This window comes from Haemorhous mexicanus, chromosome 2 (genome assembly GCF_027477595.1).
Source record: "Haemorhous mexicanus isolate bHaeMex1 chromosome 2, bHaeMex1.pri, whole genome shotgun sequence".
Lineage (NCBI taxonomy): Eukaryota > Metazoa > Chordata > Aves > Passeriformes > Fringillidae > Haemorhous > Haemorhous mexicanus.
Genome location: NC_082342.1, coordinates 1,599,344 through 1,617,512, shown reverse-complemented (window position 1 = coordinate 1,617,512; position 18,169 = coordinate 1,599,344). Strand labels below are relative to the sequence as shown.

The window sequence follows — 18,169 nt, the reverse complement described above, 5'->3', positions numbered from 1 at the left end:
TCAGACTGTTAATTACTGTGTTTACTGTGGGTGTTGGCCTTATCAACAGGATGACTGCCCTGCCTCTGCTGAGGCATGATAGCATCCCTTAAAACAGGTTCTCATCCACTCTTGTTTCATCAGACCTTGTGATTTCCAGCTAAGCAGAGAGGGCAGAGCCCCCCAGGCCACTGCTGCCTTTCCCAGTTCACTCCATGAGCCTTCCAAAGCCTGTCATGGAATATTCACCCAGCTGCCTTTCCCTTTCCTCCCTGGCACAAATCACCAGCAGCTCCCTGCAGGAAGCTCCTCTGATAAAGACTGGAAGGACCTGGAAGTTCTTATCTGGAGTCTGGGGGATATTTTCCAAAAGAAACAGGTCAGAGTGGAGTTACTTACATCCTTAAGCCTGGAATATCCACTGGTTTGTCACTCCTGCATGTGGCACATGGAATTGTTCAGTTCTAACTTAAATTCACATGCCCACAGTGCAGTCCAAGTGGAGAGATCAGCATCTCTCCCATGCTGCTCTAAGCCTGGTTTATGACAGATTTTCCTTGGAAATGTTCCTGAAGGACAAATCCAATCTTGTCTCTTGATGACTTCCAGGAATGGGGCAGCCACAGCTTCTTTGTGCAACCTGGGCCAGGGCCCAACCACTGTCTTGGGATTCTTGGGCATTGAAAAATGACATCAATTAAAAATATTAATCTTGTCTCCCAAAATGGAAGCATTTGAAAGGGTTTGAAATTAGGCTGGCCACAAAAAGACCATTTTTTTTTCCCCCCTAAGGAAGAAACTGGCTCTCCCAGGAGGAGATTACATGGATTGAAGGGATGAAACCTAGAAAGTCTGTTAGACTTTGCAGTCACATGTAGAATCAGGAATCACTGAGGTTGGAAAAGCCCTCCAGGATCATGGAGTCATTAACCCAGCCCTGCCAAGTTCAAGGGTGAAGCTAGAAGCTGCTCAGACACTTAATTCCCTCCATCAGCACTAAAACATCTGGTTTTGGCCATCCTGTGATGAGGATCTGGGCAGAAATAACAAAGAAAAACAAGAGAGCTGAGCAGGACAAAGGAAGGTAAAGCAGAGACTAAATCTGAGCCCATCCATCATCATCAGGAGAGCTCTTCCCACGTTGGGGAGGAAGGGGAAGGAGCCATGGGGAACAATTGCTCCAGGGAAGGGGAAGCAGCATTGTCTGAGAGATTTAACAGAAAAGCACATAAACCAATCCCCCATCCCTCAAAAAAAGGAAAGAAAAAACATTCCCATAGTCTTTGGGAAGGCTCAGCTCCACCTTGACATCACACCCCTCTCTGAGCCAGAAGGGAAGAGAAGCTGCTTTGTTTGGTTTTTTCCCCCCCAAGCTGCACTACCAGCCCTTTTCCCCAGGAAGGAAACCTTCCACACCCCCCTTCCCCTCCAGCCTGCACAGGCTGAGCACTCTCCTTATTCCAGCCCCCCAGGAGCCCTGACAGTGCAAGGAAACAGGAGCAAAAAGCAGCAGCTCCCCACTGGGCCAGGAACTCAAATCCTGGGACAGCAGGACTTCTGCAACCCTTGCAGGAACTTCCATGGGAAAGCAAGCAGACCTTTCACTGAGACAATCCCTCTCTCCAGCAAGGAAGAGCTGAGGGACAGGTGGGAGAGACAGGGCTGTGCACATCCTATGTGGAAGTGATCAAACTCCTGGCTCCATCTCACTCATCTCCAAGCTTCCCTGCTTGGACGTGACTGCAGCTGAATTTTACTCCACTTAAGCCTTTCCCAAAATACCTGTGCTCCTTTGAGGTACTTCTTCCCCTCATCAGAAGCTCTGCAGAAATTAAATCCTATTAGTGCCTAAGTCTCATGCAATAACTGTGACATTCTGGGGATTTTCACTGGCAGGCTCAGCAGAAACCTTACCAGAGGAGAAGTCCCTCAAATGCCAGACATCCCAGACATCTGAGGCTTCTTTCTGTGCCCAGGATTTAGTGCTAATCCCAAAGCTCCCCAGCCCTGCACTGCTGCATCTCAGCTCTGTCCCACCTTCCTTCCCTACCTTGGATCACTCGTGTCCCATCCCTGGAAGTGTCCAAGGCCAGGCTGGACAGGGCTTGGAGTAGCCTGGGCTAGAGGAAGGTGTCCCTGCTCACAGCAGGGTGTGGCACTGATGATTCCAAAGTCCCTCCCACCTAACCTGGTCTGTGATTCCATGATTCCCAGTCCCTCCAAGTAGAGGGTTTTAATGGATCTCAAACACTGCAGGAGCCTCCAAGTTCTTCACCACTTGCTTTTTTTAAGTGCTGGAAACATCAAAGCTTTGCACCTCTTCCCAAAGCAAAGTGGACACACCTACTTACCATCAACCAGCCCCATTATCTCTCAACCTTTCCCTACAAATATCCTGTGCTCCAATGCTACAGCAGCAATACCAGGGCACACCCTACTCCTCCACACTCCCAAGTTCCCTAGAGAGGCTCTGGAAATGGGCTTTCCCCCAGCTGGCACCAGCTGAGGGGATTGATCTGGGCTGCCCTGGCCCAGCAAGGAGAGGGACATGCCAGAAGCACAGATGTCACCCAGCTCCACTCCCACCTCTGCACTCCCAGGTTAGGGAGGCTGACCTGGAGCCAGGCCCTGGAAAGCAAAATCCCTTTTCTGAAGTTCTCCCCACTCCTTTCCCTGCAGCACCTCCACAGAGGCAGAGCCCTGTTTCCAGGGAACATTTTCCACCCAAATGTGAAGGGAAGCAGCACGTGATCCATCTCTGCCATCTGCTTTCCAAGGGGGCTTTCTCCTCTGAAAACTCACAGTTAAATGCACCAACCAAACAAAAAACACCCCCAAAACAACAAGGCCTCCCTTCCTTAACCATAATAAGAAGGCTTGCAACAACTTGGGGAGGCAGAAGTCCTTAAAAGGGCAGATATTTTCTGTCCATTATCTGAGACATCTTTCTAGGCTCCATTAAGCACATCACAAATTTACTTTTGTCACTGGAAGTACAGATGGCATTTGAGCTAAAGATTAGGATCCCATTTCCTTCCTCTAAAGCAAAAGCAAACATCAGCAAGGGCTGCTGGGGTTAACCTCTAATTATTGCACAAGAAGCCCCAGTCCACAGCTCTAACAGGATCTTCAGACCTCAGAGCCCTTGCAGGGCCTGAAGGGGCTCCAGGAGAGCTGGAAAGGGACTGGGGACAAGGCATGGAGGGACAGGACACAGGGAATGGCTCCCACTGCCAGAGGGCAGGGCTGGATGGGATATTGGGAATTAGGAATTGTTCCCTGTGAGGGTGGGGAGGCCCTGGCACAGGGTGCCCAGAGAAGCTGTGGCTTCCTCATCCCTTGGGAGTGTCCAAGGCCAGGTTGGACAGGGCTTGGAGCAGCCTGGATGATGAGCTGAGCTCATCTTTAAGGTCCCTTCCAACCCAAACCATTCTGTGCTTCAAGGTTTGCTCCCACTCCAGGAAGAGCCTGGACCCCAAAGAAAAGGGCTGTAAATCAGACACACCCAGCTCAGGGCCAGCCAGTGCTGGATTTCATCCCATCCCAAAAGGAATTAAACCAGTTGATAAATGGAATTGAGGCTTTGGGACAGGTTTGAGGGAGGCAAGTTTTGAAGCCAAGGTTGTGCATGGAGAGCGAGCACATGGCAGGGGAAGAGGGAATCTCTTCAGGGTCTCGTCCCTCAGATCCCAAACCCCACCTGAGCTGTGACATCCCCTCTCCCAGAGAAGCCTCCAGCTGTGGGATCTGGCACCAGGTCACCAGAAGATGCTTTATCACACCTTGCTTAGCATCTTCCCAAGAAAAAACCTGGACAGAACACATCCAAGGGAGGTTCTTCCTCACAGCCAGGCTTCCTAGGAGTGGGAATAATCCCTGCCTGGGGCTGGCTCTGCACAGAGCTCAGTTCCTCCTGTCAGCATCCAGGCTGTGGCAGCACTTACCTTTTCACTTCCCTGCTGTAAAATTGAGTTATTCTGAGCTCAGAACTGACACCAAGTCAAGCTCCATCTGCTTCCACCACGACAAAGATTCCTCTGAGGTTGCTCTGCTGAGCACCTGTGACGTTGCTGCCATGGCTCCCAGCTCAGGGTTTATTCTGGGCTGGGTACAAGGCACTGTCTGTGTGCTTTTAAAGTGCTCAGCCCCGTGCTATGCACAGCACCAGCAAGTGGGGAGTCTGCAGTAAGGAGAAAAACACAACCATGACAGGAAAAACTCAGGACATGGCTTTTTCCAGAGCCATTTTTTGCCACATGGAAGTTCCACAAGTTTCAGCAGAATCAGAGAAGCATCCCACCCACACAATTTAATTCAGAGCTTGTTTTAAATTAAGCTGTTAAACTATCAAGAGGTGTAACAGCAGGATAAGAAAGCAAATGCCACGGCAGCATTATCTTTGTACCCAACAAGAAACAGGATGAAAAAGACTCAGGGACTGAATATTTCTGAAAGCAGGGAGGTTTGATGGAGAGCTGGAGGAGCAGAGAAAGCCAAGCAGCAGCACAGCAGGTGGCAGGCAGGGACTCAGGAGCAGGATTTGCTCCAGAGAGACAAATCACCAGCCACCAAGAGCTTGGGTGACAAATCCATTTGTGCTGGATAAATAAGGACAGCCAAGCCAAGCCAAGCTTGCCCATGGCCAAAACCAGCAGCAGGTCAAGGGCTGCCTGCAGAGTCACTGCACTGAGTGACAGCTTGGAAGTGATGTGTCACTGTCACAGCACAGCACCTTGTGGGAAGTTCTGCTGCACCCTCAGCTCCTCCAGAGCCCAAATAAGCACTGACATTTCTGGAGATGCTGTCAGCAGCCCCAGCTGGGCAGCCACCCATCCATACACTGCCTGTGGGCTGGGCAGAACCCTCACCTCTGCTCTGAGAGAGCTGGGGGTGCTCACCTGGAGAGGAGAAAGAGCCAAAGAGAGCTCAGAGCCCTTCAGGAGAGCTGGAGAGGGACTGGGGACAGGGCATGGAGGGACAGCACACAGGGAATGGCTCCCATGCCAGAGGGCAGGGCTGAGGTCAGGATCTCACTGGAGCAGCAGTGCAAGGTCCTGAACTGCCAGGAAAACATCAGCCTGAGTGACACAGAGTTCTGTCACTGCTGTCCCCAGCCTGGCAGCAAATAAACTCACACCACAGGGAAGACCTTGGGGAGATGCCATCTCAGGATGAAATTTCCTTTATTCTCACCTTTTAGTCTGGATGGACTGAATTCTTTGGGGACACTGGATATTCCCTCAGGGACTGGACCCAGAGCAGCCTCAAATGCTCTCCTGACAAACCAGTTTTCACTTTTTTTCTGTGGTTTTTATCCCCCAACAACAGCTCATGGGTTGTCCTAAGGAGACCCACGTTCAGTGTGAAGCAGCACATTTTTGCCAACAGTCTTTCAGAGAGCTGAGTGATGCTGGTGGTGTTCCACCCCCAGAGGGAGGTTATTCCTGGGATCTCCCGTGCTCAGCATCCCCCCTTCACAGAAAGTGCCACTTCCAGATGGAAAGCAAGGATCCAACACATTCCCTGCTCCCAAATCATTCACAGAGCCACCCCCAGAGTTTGGGAACCAGGGCTGTGGGGAGCAGCAGAGGCAGGTTCAGCTGCCAGGCACCTCCACGTGCCACTGGCTCTCAGGGAAAAGTGGCCAAAAATAGCTCAGACACCTCCTCCCAGCCCCATAAAACTGGGATTTTACTCCTATCCCATTGATCCATGGGATAAATGCCTCCTCCACACCTCTCAGTCACTACAAGCAGGGAGCTGAGTGGGTTTGGAGAGCTCTGTTACACTCCCAGGCCACCAAAGTGCACTCAGCCACCAGGATGAATACCAACAACACTCAGGGAATGGGTTTTAGTTGCACAACACCCCAGGGGAGCATCCCACGAGGTGGTGAAGCATTCCCTGTGTCACTGCTGCAGCAGCAGCAGAATTTTCCCATTGCCACCTTCACACCCTGGTGGTCCCAAAGATGCTCTGGGAGCTGGGATTGTTGGCTCAGGCTAAACCAGGCAGAGCCCTGTGCCAAACCCTCCCCCTGCAGAGCTCCCAGAGCTATTTTGGGCAGGTTCAGCCAAAGCTGAAGTTGTTTCTGGTATCTGCTGAATGTCCATCACAGCAGGGAAATAAATAATAAACAATCACAAAAACAAGGGTTCACCTTCAGGCTTTTGCACTGGAGAAAAACTGCTAGAAAGGAAAAGGGAAGGAGAAAAACTACTACAGATTGCATTGTCCCATTCCATTTCCTCAGTGGGCCTGTGCCAGTGATCATGGCAAAAACTGACAACCAAAGCAGAGTAAAAATTCTGTAGGAAAATTCTGGAGCCAGGCAAAGGCTCCCACCCAGCATTTTCCAGACCCTCTCTGCCACCTCAGCCTGCACCACCCCCCCAAAAACCTCCCAGACAAAGAGGTTCTAGCAGAAGGCAAAGAGCAGCACCCACAAAGGTGGATTAATGGGAACAAACCTCAAGGAAGAAATCAATCTCCATGTCTGCCTTTCTACAGTCTCCAAGAGTTCACACCCTCATCTTGCCCCACCAAAGTAATGCCATGTCCTTTATTTTTATTATTTTTTTAAGTCACTAGAAACTACACCTATTTTCTTGGCCAAAAGCACTGATGGCTGCAAGGAAAAGAGGGATGATCCCAAATCTTTTCAAAGTCTGACACCTTTCCTTTCAGAGCATCACCCTAAGTTTTGTCACATTATCTGAGGACAAATAACCAACAAAGTATTTCTTTGTGGTGCTCCAGTGTTTCTCCATTTAAAAGGCAGGATAAAAAGCTCAGTCCTTCCCTGTTCCCATGGAGAAACAGGAGGGAGATGGCACAAGCAAGAGCAAAACCCCCAGAGCTCCAGGATGACCATAGCAGACAGGTCTTAATTTGATTTTTCATCACTTTAAAGCTCTCTAAAAGCCAGACAAGTGGCAAACCCTTTTTTCTCTTTTTGTCACATCTGTAAATGATGGGCAGAATGAAAAGATCAGACTCTACAAATGGTCTCATCTCCAGAGCAAGAAAAAGATTCAAATACAGCCCTCATGTTGCATGGCAGGGAGAGGATTTATTACTGCTGGGACACAGGACTTTCCCCACAGGCTGCCTTCCCAAATTCCCAAGCCTCCCACCTGGCAGTGAGCCCTGGGGGGAATCCAGACACCTCAGCAGTCCCTGTCTATCCACTCACAGCATCACTGATTCCAAGCTCAGCCACTTGCAGCAATATTTATTTTTTAAATCCCAGCTCCAGTGCCTCAGCCCAGCGCTTGCTCTCGACAGCTCTGCCATTTAGCAAGCATTAAACCTGATGGGGCATGAGACAGAACAGGGTTTTCCTCACAGCCCTGTCCAAGAGCTGACAGGCACAAGTCTTTTAGGCAGTATTTATTTCATACCTTTCCTTCACAGAAAAAAAAATAACCCAAAAAACAACATAAAAAGAGAAAAAATAATCTAACAGCCTTCTGGAATCAAACATATGGGATCAGTCACCAAATGTGGCCAATTTGGGAGCAGAATGTCTCATAAGCTCCAGGCAATGCCGAAACACAGAAGTTTTAGAGTGGCCAGACAAAAGCAAGCAGGAAAAAACAGACTCCAGGCTGCCCCACAGCTGAATTTCACTTCCAGCTTGAAGTTTCCAGAAAATCCCTTCTAGAAAGGAAGAATTGGGTCAGGGGTCCAGTTTGCAGCTCTCCATGTTAAAAAGAGATCTGAAGTCACTGCAACCCCTTCCCTCCAAAGGCTGCTTTGTGCTTCTGACTGCTTTTAAACCAGAGAAATGTGGCAGTGCCTCAAGCCTGAGGGGCTGGAGCTGTCAGAAGCACCCAGGATGCTCCTTCTCCCCATCTTTACACTCAACCCAGATATAACCATCAGCAGATCAAGTCTGGGAGAAATCAGATGGCTTTGCTAGGTCAGGCACTGGAATTGCACAGAGCCAGGAACTCCTGCTCCCACTTATTTCAACTCTGGTCCTTTGGGATCAGGCTGCTCTGACAAAGCCCAGGCAGAGGCACCAGGGGCTGAAAAACCTCATGAGCTGCTCACACAGCTGAGAGCAGCAACTGCCAGCTGGGAAATTGGGAACAATTTGGGAGCTCCAGGGTCAGGCTGACCTTGGGCACAGCAGCAGGGAACAGCAACCAGCATTTGCTCCCACTTATGTCCAAACCCATCTCCTCAACAGCTCCAGCCAAGCTGATTTTCCTCAGATTAAGCCCAGCTCAGGCAGCCTAAAGCCTGGCTTTGAGAAGGACAGGACACAGAGAATGGCTTCCCACTGCCAGATGGGATTTTGGGAAGGAATTCTTGGCTGTGAGGGTGGGCAGGCCCTAGCACAGGGTGCCCAGAGATGCTGTGGCTGCCCCTGGACCCCTGGCAGTGCCCAAGGCCAAGAAATTCACCACTTCATCCTTTGGCAGCTTCAATCCAATGTTTTCCCATCCTTACAGAGGTCAGAGCCCTGAGGGAGCACCAGGGTGGTGCAGGAAATCTCTGCTCCCTGCACTGGTGTTCAGTGGCTGCACAAAACCATCAGGATTTCTTTCTCTGAGCAAAGAGCAGCCTGGAGAGATGCAAGAATCCCTAAATTTAACTCACAGCATCCTTAAGTTTGGAAAACACCTCTAAGATCTTCGAGTCCAACCATAACCTGACTCTTCTGGTTAAACCATGTCCCCAAGTGCCACACCTGCACCTCTTTTTGGAGATGTGACACCTCCATCCAGCCTGCTCAATCCACGCTGAGAGCAGCCACCACCTCATTACCCACACACAGAGCACACAACCACCAGGCACCTGCCTTTCAGTTCACAAATCTTGATCCCAAAATTTAAATTAAAGAATAAAAAACCCCAAAAACCAAACCAAACACCCAAAAAAACCCCACAAAAAAAAAAAAAAACCACAAAAAGAAAAAGAAAAGCACATTGGAGGGAGACTTACAGAGCAGCAGCAGTCCCAGCACAATTGCTGCTTGGATGTTGTGTGCTGAGGGAGCCAGGGCAGCCTCATCCCTGAAGCCCTGCTGATATTCAGGTTTAATAGAGCTGATAAGGCCGAGCTGGAACAGCTCTTACGCACTGCAGGTTTTATCTGTGGCACAGCACACTTGTTACAGACCCTCTCTTATCAGCACTGCAAATATCAGCCCTGATAAGGGGAGGCACAAAATGCCTGGGAAGGTGCAGAAACTGGAGCAGACACCTTGGGGTTTCTGACTCCTTTGGCCTCAGCTGCCCTTGTTCCCCCCAGAGCCCCACATCCAGCCCCAAAACTGCTCCAGGAGAGGAGCAGAGCAGGCTTCAAGCCAGTCCTTAGGATCTGTCCCTCCAGATGAGCTGCAAAGTTCAGGGAAATAAAGAAAAAGCCATTATTTCCCCTAGGCTGGGAGAGAAGAAGCCAAGAGAGCAAAGTGATTTCCTCACGGGTCCAATACAGCTCAATATAATCAATTACCCCAGAAATTTGGATTTGAGGACTCTCATGACAGAAGGGGTTCAGCAGAGTGAGCTGAGCCTTTCAGAAACATAGAGGACTCTCAAATTTAAGCTTAGTGTGCTGCTAGAAGTGGATCTGCACCTGCTCATTAGAGGGCAGCCCTGAAAGCCTGGACACCAAGTTAGAGCTCCCCAACAAGCCCCCAGGCTTCCCTCCTGAGCCACATTCCCACTCCAACACTGGGGTGGTCATCACATCAGCTCCAGGAGGGGCTTCCAGCCCAGCAGGAGCTCCCAGATCCAATCCAATCTTGCCATGAACAAGCCAGCCTTCCTCCTGACACCTCTCACCAGCAGGGAGCATCCACAGGAGCCATCACCCTGCCCCAGGTGACACTGGACAGGGCACCAGCACCACTAAGGCAGAGATTCCCTTCTCAGAACCATTGCAGAACGATTCTCTGCTGCTCCCGAGGCTCAGCAAAGCCCAGGACAAGGCTTGGAGCTGAAACCTGCCCAGGTACACAGCCAGGGAAGGACAATCCCCTCCCACACTGCTCCATCCCTCTAATCCCACAAGCAGCTTTATTTCTCTTGGCAGGAGCCCTGGCAGGGTTTGTGTTTGGGGAACACGCAGCCCAGTGACCTTGTGAGCACAAAGGGCTCTCCCTGCCAGCTTCAGGCACACCAGAGCAGGCTTCTTCCCACCACAGCAACATCTGGACATCTACAGCTGTCTCACAGCACATTCCTTTAGCACACAGCTCTCCCAGAGCAGGAGCCTGGAGATCCAAATCAATAAAACCCCAAACAAACACATCCCTACGCAGAGGGGACAGATTAGGGAATAGCTGAGATAAGGGAAAGCATCTCCAGCCGAGCTGTCAACCTTGTACTTTAAATCAGCCTCCTAATGAGGGCTGCAAGCACTCTGCCTTTGGGTGATTAACTCCCAGCTAAAGAGGAGCTGAGCTGCTTCCTTCTGAAAGCAGAGCCTGCCTCCAGGATCCAGGCAGGAGCAGGAAGGCAGGAGATGATCTTGCAAGCTGTCAGCCACCACCAACTGATGCCAAAGCCCCTGCAGGGAGGGGAAATCACCCCGAAAATGAGAGCCTGCCACCTCTCTGTATTCACAAAGCACCAAATGCAGCCCAGCAAGTGGGGTGGGAGCTCCCAGTCCCCAGCTCCAGGGCACAGGGAAAAAGGAGACAGCAATATCTGTGGTTTTGGCAGGCATTTTGGTATCTAAGAGCTGGAAAACAGGGATTACAAATCCAATGTCCCAAGTGCAAAGCAATCCTTGATGATGAGTGTAATTTGCATGTGAACAGGAACATGTCTAAAAATAGGTGTTTGAGAAGGTCTCACCTCTTGGCTTGATGAATTCCAGGGCTCCCAAATCCCCCAAATGCACAGATCTCAAGGACTGTTCAGATCTCTAAGATCAACCATGGATGGAGAAATCCCAGCCCAAAAAGCCTGAGAGAAAGAGAGCAAATCACGCCTGGACACCCAAAACAGGACCCAGGAGCTGCCTCTTTGCTGGGTTTCAAACTGCAGCAGGACTGACTGACAGTCTGAAGTCTCACTGACAAGATTTCTGAATAATTAGTAGGCAGATGGATACCAGAATTCCCACAATACCTGCAAATAATCACTGCTTGATCAGGAAACTGCCTAAAAACCATCACCTACCTGACAGCCTTTAGGAATTGCTTTATGGAGCTGAATCTTGCTTTCCTCATGCAAGACAGGAGAATTACAGAACCATCACAGAAAGGTTTGGGTTGGAAGGGGTCTTAAAAATCATCTTTTTCCATGGGCAGGGACACCCTCCACTAGCCCAGGTTGCTCAAAATAGCTGGGAAGAGAGAGACACCATGGATTGGAACATACACTTCCCACCTTCTCCAAAAGAGCCTTTTTTTTCCTCTGAGAAAGGTCAAGGGGTTGGATGACTCTTTCCTACATTAACAGCTGGGACATGCAGGAAATATTTTAATCCTAAGGAAAGCATTAATTACCACTTGCCAAAAAAAAAAAAAATAAATAAAGCCAATCCAGACAACAAAATCCACCCAAATATCACAGAGTACCCCCAGCACGGGGGTAAATCCCTGTGAACAAAGCTGAGCCCTCTCTATCCATCCCAGGGACTGGGTTTAAGCTGGACCCTGGGAAGCCCCCAGCCCTATCCTGCCCCTTGGGGAAGCACTGGGGATACAGATCCCAGTTTTATCCCCATTCCCCAAGGTTTTACTCAGACAAGAGCCCTGCAGTCAGCACAAGGGGCTGAGATGGGGTCACACACAGGGACACCCCCAAGGGCCACATCCCTCCCTCCTGGCAAGGTCCAGGGCAATTTCAGAGCACAGCAAGCCAGACTTGAGCCTCAAATCCTCTCCAAGCTCTTAAGTGCCCTGCTCAGGATTAGCCCTGCTTCCCAAGAATCTTGTGGAACACCCTGAGCATCCCCTGGCACCATCAGGTGCCAATTCCCAATCACTCCAAGTCAGGAAATTGAATGCATTTTGTTTTGCTGCAATTCTGCAGAACACTGACTTGATTTTAGACTTGATTTATGATTAGGTGACTGTCAGCTCAAGAGATTCATCAATACCAGCTAAGTGGCCCAAATATAATCTCCTAGAGTGGCTCAGGAGAACACGTGGATGTTGGAGGGTACAACCAGTCCATGACATCTTTTTAAAGGCTACACCCAAAAATACCTCTTAGAGGAAACTCTGGGTTTCACCTTGGACTATTTCAGTCACATACAAGCTGCTTTCCCTGGGCAAACGTGAGCCTGAAACTCAGCACAGCTAAAAACAGCCAAGGACCAGAATATTTCTGCTCTGTGCATTTCACCTCGGGCTGGGGGAGGGACAAGTTTCATTTCACCTCAGCGAGGAGGAAAGGGAAGCAAAACACAGGGGCTAGACATTTATGAAGAGGTTTTACAAGTTGCAGCAGCATTTTAAGAGAAGCAGCAGGATTTAAAAATAAATAAATAAAAAATTGAAGGCAAGCTGACATCCAAAGAGGAAAGCGGGAGATAAAAAGCTGCTTTGGCACAGCACCACGTGGTAAAACTCTGAAAGTGAAACAGGTTCTTCTGAGCATTCCCAGCCAAGAAGAGAATAAATTTACAGTCCTCCACCTCCAGGATCCAGCAGCCTGGACCCCCAGCTGCTCGTGTAAGGCGTGGCTCCAGCACAGAGAGAGATGCAGGGAGGGCAGGAGGGTTCAGGTCTGTCGTGACTAAGGAATTACACTGAAACCAGTCCAGGCTCTTTCCAAGGAAGAGATTAACCACCAGCAGGGCTCTGCACAGATGGGGACAGAGCTGGGGCCCAGACTTGTGCAGCACCCCAGGAAAGGTGCAATTTCCCCCCTCGTATCCCCAGTTCATCCTTCATCCAGCAGGGAGAAAAAAGAAATAAAACCAGATCAAGAGAAGAGTCACACCCACAAAAAATAGTCCAAAAAAGAAACATTTTCACTTTTGTTTTTCATCATCAGGACCAATCCTGCCCAAGGACCAGGAGAACAAAAAAAAAAAAAAAAAAATACAGAGCTCAATCCCAATCTGAGATGGATTCCAAATGTGGAAACCTGGAATGCATGGAAGCACAGGCACAAAAAACTTCCCAGCTGCCACCCCAGAAGCTCCTTGTTTGAACACTCTGTACCTTGAAACCACTCCTTGGTAGAAATCTTCTACAAATATTTAATTGCATATAAAAAATAAACCCCTTTTTTGTTGTTTGTCAGGCTATTGAGCAATGACAGACTATTGCACCAAATATTCAGGCAGTTGTCCTGCCAGTATCTGTGGGTACTTCTGGAGGAAGTGGGGAGAACACAGTGGTTTGCTAAAGAGGAAAAAGCAGCAAAGCCAAACACCAATGTGCAGCAATTTAATTTTTTTTTTTTTTTAAAGTCAAGACATGCATTAAAGTAGCCACATCTAATCACTGTTTATAGAGGGGCTGGCAGGCAAAAGCAACTGCCATAAAGTCTTTCAAATCCCTTTTCCCAGCATCGTGCTCAGAACGTTCCTGCAAAGGGCTGTTAGGCACCGAGAGCAGAGCTGGAGGGGAATATTTGGTGTGGGAAGGAGGGAGGGGGATGAGGTGCCTGGCTCCTGAACCCACCCTGCTGCAGAACTCCTCTGGAGGAGGTGGCAGCTCTGTGTGCTCCTCAGCACGGACAAGGAATGGGCTCCTTGGTGTGACACTGCCCTCTCCTGAGCACAGGGAACTGCTCAGCTCACAGCCAGCCCAGAAGGATTTTGGGGAGCCCTGAAACACCCTGCAGTAAATAAAGTGAAACACCACTCACCCCAGAGCAGCTCCAGCAGAACCCACAGCCTCCTCACAGCAGCAGCACTGGCTGGGGTCAGGACAAGACTCAAATACCCCTATCTGAGCTGGTACAGCCTAATTAGCAGCAGCTGCAGCCTAATGAAGCAAAGTGGCTGCCAGGTGGATCCCATCTCTTCATCTCAGAGGGTGGAACTGGAGGAGCTTTAAGGTCCCTTCCAACCCAAACCATCCCATCAATACCAGCATGAAGGTACAAAGCATCTCAGGAACAGGAGCACAGCCTCTGTGGGTGCTTCATCTCAAGAAAAAGGAGATTAAATCCAGCATTGGAGACTCCAAGGAAAGCATGATCCTACCCCACTGTGTTTGTAGGAGCCCTAAGTGCCCCTCCAGGTCCAGCCCCACCTTCCCATACAAGCCCAGAGCTGCACCAGGAGTATTTCAAAGGTACAACCCTTGCCTTTTATCTTCACCCTCAGGAAGACTCACAGAGCAAGTCAAAGGACAACATTCCCCCCAGGTGTGTCTGGTTAAAGGGCACCCAGACCTGACTTCCACCACCTGTGAGCATCAAAGTGCCTCTAACACAAATCAGGGTGAAGGAGCCACCTGCTCCCTGCATCTTTAACCTCCAACTACAACAGCACTTGCACCTGTGAGTTACTCCAACCCACATGTTAAAAACCCACCAAAACCACTCCTAAACATACTGACTTTGGCACGGTGATTTGGAGGCAGTTACTTGAGATCAAGTACACCTGGGTACACAGTTAATGGGTAAAAGTACAACAAAGGGCTGTCCCTTCACAGCTGGTTCTGTGTCTCCTTATAACCTTCCTGGTTTATCGAGCAATTTATTGCCTTGCTGAAAACCAAACCCTTTATCATTAATTCTGAGCCAGCAGTTTCTGAATCTACAATGTGACACCAAATCAATTGATCTGGCCAAGACTCATTTTCCTTCCAAGACAAACACCAGCCGTGCCTTGCCGAATTCATCGCCGGGAAAAGTGTAACAAGCAGAACACGCTCATTTAGTAAAAAAAGTACAGCTTGACAGAGACACCCACTCTAAAATTAACTCTGCCATCAAAGCAGAGCTTGTATTTGCCTCTGAAAGAGCAGCTCCTAAATCACAGAGAAATATTCTGCAGCTCCACATTGCTGGGGTATCAGCGTGAAGATGTTTCGAAGCTTGGCAGAGGAGTAGATGTTAAAATAACAGGCTTTAAGGAGTCAGGATGCATCACTGCTCAGGTGGATAAAGGCTGGCTAATGAATTAATGGACCATTTTCCATAGCAATCTGATGAGGAAAATGGACATGCCAGATAAAATGCGAGGCAGGAAATCCATTTACCTCAGCTTTTCCCCAGCCACACCTGCCAAGCGTAAGCTGGCAATTTGTAAGGGGAAAGAAGGGAGAAGGCTGTTATCCTGCGTGGGGCTGGGTGATCCAAACCCCAAAAAAGCTCTTTAAGAAGCAGCACCACTCTGACTTGTACTTGCTAATCAGCAGCAATCTAAATTTCCTGGCAGCTGGAGCATCCTGAGGAGACTCCAGCACCCTGGATTTAGCGTTCTCCGTGTACAATGTAACTTTCTAATGGAGAAAAATCTGGATGGGCTCCTTCCCACCAGGACAAAGAGCCAGCAAAGAGAACCAAAATTCATTATTTTTTAAGTTTCACATGCAGCACGGCTCTGCCTGTTCCTCACATCTATCCCTAATCCCTCTCCAGCCCCAAAATAGCCCTTAAGCCAACACGATTACACACAACAAGAGCGGCTGTAAGGACCCAGCCCTAAAATCCCAAAGCACGGCGAGTTCCACACAGCCAGGTTTTTCCTGGCTGGAGAATCCCCGTTTCCATCTCGCCAGGGGTGAAATTTCACAGCTTCCACACCAGGAATTGCTCCAGCAGCCCTTTTCCAGAGCAAGGCTCACATGCCGACTGCAACTCCTCCATGCCCAGTTTTCCGGGCGGGGAACAGACAGGACGTGGGTGAGGGTTTCAATAAAACAGCAGCGAGACGATTTCCCCCCTCTATTTTCCCTCAATTACTCTTTTTTTATGAATTAGTTTCTTTGCCAAGCATCAAGAGAAAGTGACACGCTCTTATATTCACCTTTTTTCACCCTCCCTGCTCAGTGCTCGCTGGACATTTGGGGTCTTTAACAGAGGCTTTGCTGCCGGGGAATGTCGCCAGGAGCCAGCCAGGACATCCCTGAGCATCCTCAGGGAGCTGGATGGGCACCGAGCGCTCCTCCAGCTGGACCGGCAACAATAAATAAATAAATCCCTCTTGGGATTCTGCTGCCTCAGGATTTTACAGCTCCGGACAACAGCGGTGAGAAGCCCTGGAACGGCGGGACACTGCAGATGCCATCATTTTATATCCAAACGAAGCGTTCCCCGTTAAACAATCAGGGCCCAGAGGGGAACAGCGCTCTCCGGATCCACACCCGGACACTTTGGGGGTCTCGGGGACCGGAGTGGGCTCCCCGGGACGTCTCCCCGGGTGGGTGCCCACCCACGTCCCCCAGCACAGGGAGCAGCCGCTGACATCCGCAACTTGGCTCGGGATGCTGGCGGCCAGGTGAGCCCCCCGTGGGGAGGGGGCGCACGGGGCAAGGAAACACCTTTGGGGCACGCAGAAGAAACACCTTTCGGGGCAAAGCAACGCGGCTTCGGACACCGCGGCACCTTCTGGAGGTGAAACCGAGCCGGCACCGCTGTCCCACCCGCGGCAGCTGAGCATCACCCCGCAGCCCGGGGGATGCGGGAAGCCCCCAGCCCAGCCAGCCCTCCCCTCCCCTTTACCTGCAGCCGCCGGGAAATCCGCCAGGTTCCCGAGCCCCGCGGAAGGGCAGCCCGGCCCCGGCGGCAGGGCAGTGCCAGGGCCGGCAGGGAAGGGCGCAGGGAGGGCGCTGGCACGGCCGCGGCCCCGGCCCCGCAGCCCGGCTCGGCTCGGCTCGGGAGCGGGGCGGGCGCTGGGCCGGGCGGCTCCGCCCCGGGCGGCGCGGGAGGAGCGCAGGGACGGCAGCAGGAGGAGGAGGAGGAGAAGGAGAAAAGGAAGCTGCACCCGGCCGTGGGGAGTTCTCTTTTGGGCTGCGAGCGAACCCCGCAAGCGTTCCGAGTTTGGGGGGCAAGGGAAGGGTTGGGGCACCCCTGGGTTGGGGAGTTCTTGGGAATGCTGAGCCCCTAAAGCGCAGCGAGCACCCGGGAATCACGGAATGGGTTGGGGTGGAAGGGAACTTAAGGAGCATCGCATTCCAAGCCCCCCCTTTCCACTGTCTCAGGTTGTTCCAGCGTGGCGTTGGACACTTCCAGGGATGGGGCAGGCACAGCTCGGGGTAGGAGGGATGTTCTGGGTGGATATCCACCTGGGTGGATAGAGGTGGATAAAAAGGGTCAGGTGCACGTCTGAGCTTTGCAGCCTCCTGATTTCTCCCCACCTTTCCAACTCATCCTTCATTTTTCTACTCCCTTTATCACCTGCACCTGGTCCTACTTAGATCCTGAACTCCCAACCGTGCAGGTAGACCTGATCTCCACGCTGAGGCCACCTTGCTGTAGCATTTTGGGAAGGATGAATGTTTTGTTGGATCTATACCATGCCCAGCACTTATTTTCCTCACACTGCAGCAGCACACGTTGTTTGGGATGAGAAGGATGCCCAGGCCTGCCCAGCCCTGTGGCCAAAACTCAGCTGTGTCCTGGCTGTGAATCCTTTGCCCTTCTTGATGCAAGGTGACAAAACACTTGGCTGAGAGCGATGGATTCATTTTTTTTCCCTGTAAATTGGCCATTTCCCACTTCTTTGGCCCAGCCCTGAAGTAGAGACTGATCCAAGCAGAGCAAAAGGAAGGGATGTGCTGTCAAAATAACAAGCAAGCACAAGCCAAAAGCCAGACTCCTCTTTACTGAGGCAAACTAAGCTGAGAGGTTGCTGGCAACTGGCTCTTTTCCTTGGAGAAGCAGAAATAATCCTGCTTCACCCAACAGTAGGGAAAGACTTGAGGTGAAAAATCAGAATTTAGAGTCTGATCCAAGCAAGGAGCAGCACAGCAGAGGAGCTGGGGGGTTGAGGTACAGACAGCTGTCCTGGCAGCCCTTTGCCAAGTGCTTCTCCTTCCAGCACTGCTGACAGGAGACATTTCAGAATCACAACCCTGAGAGCTGTGATTACCTTAATGAAAATCTCTCCTGTGGGAGTACTTTATTTGCTGCCTGGTTGTGGGTCCACAGCAGAGCTTTAGGCTGTGTTTTCCTGCAGGACTGGGGGTTGGATGTGCAGGAGGGGACAGGACAGATGCAGATATTCCAAGGCACATAACAAAGTCTGGTGCCTTTGCCAAACTTTAAACACCCTTGGTTTTGTGCCTAAGGATTGCCTTTTCACTTCAGCA

General features: G+C 50.6%; 1 protein-coding gene across 1 annotated transcript in view; it reads right to left on the bottom strand.

Moving 5' to 3' along the window:
• GDPD5 (glycerophosphodiester phosphodiesterase domain containing 5) overlaps positions 1-16,738 on the bottom strand; it is a 104,310-nt gene extending 87,572 nt beyond the window's left edge. Inside the window, exon 1 of the mRNA XM_059871471.1 lies at positions 16,581-16,738. The gene's annotated coding sequence lies outside the window, so the exon portion shown is untranslated. The remainder of the gene's footprint in view (positions 1-16,580) is intronic.
• Between the last annotated feature and the right edge of the window lie 1,431 nt (positions 16,739-18,169).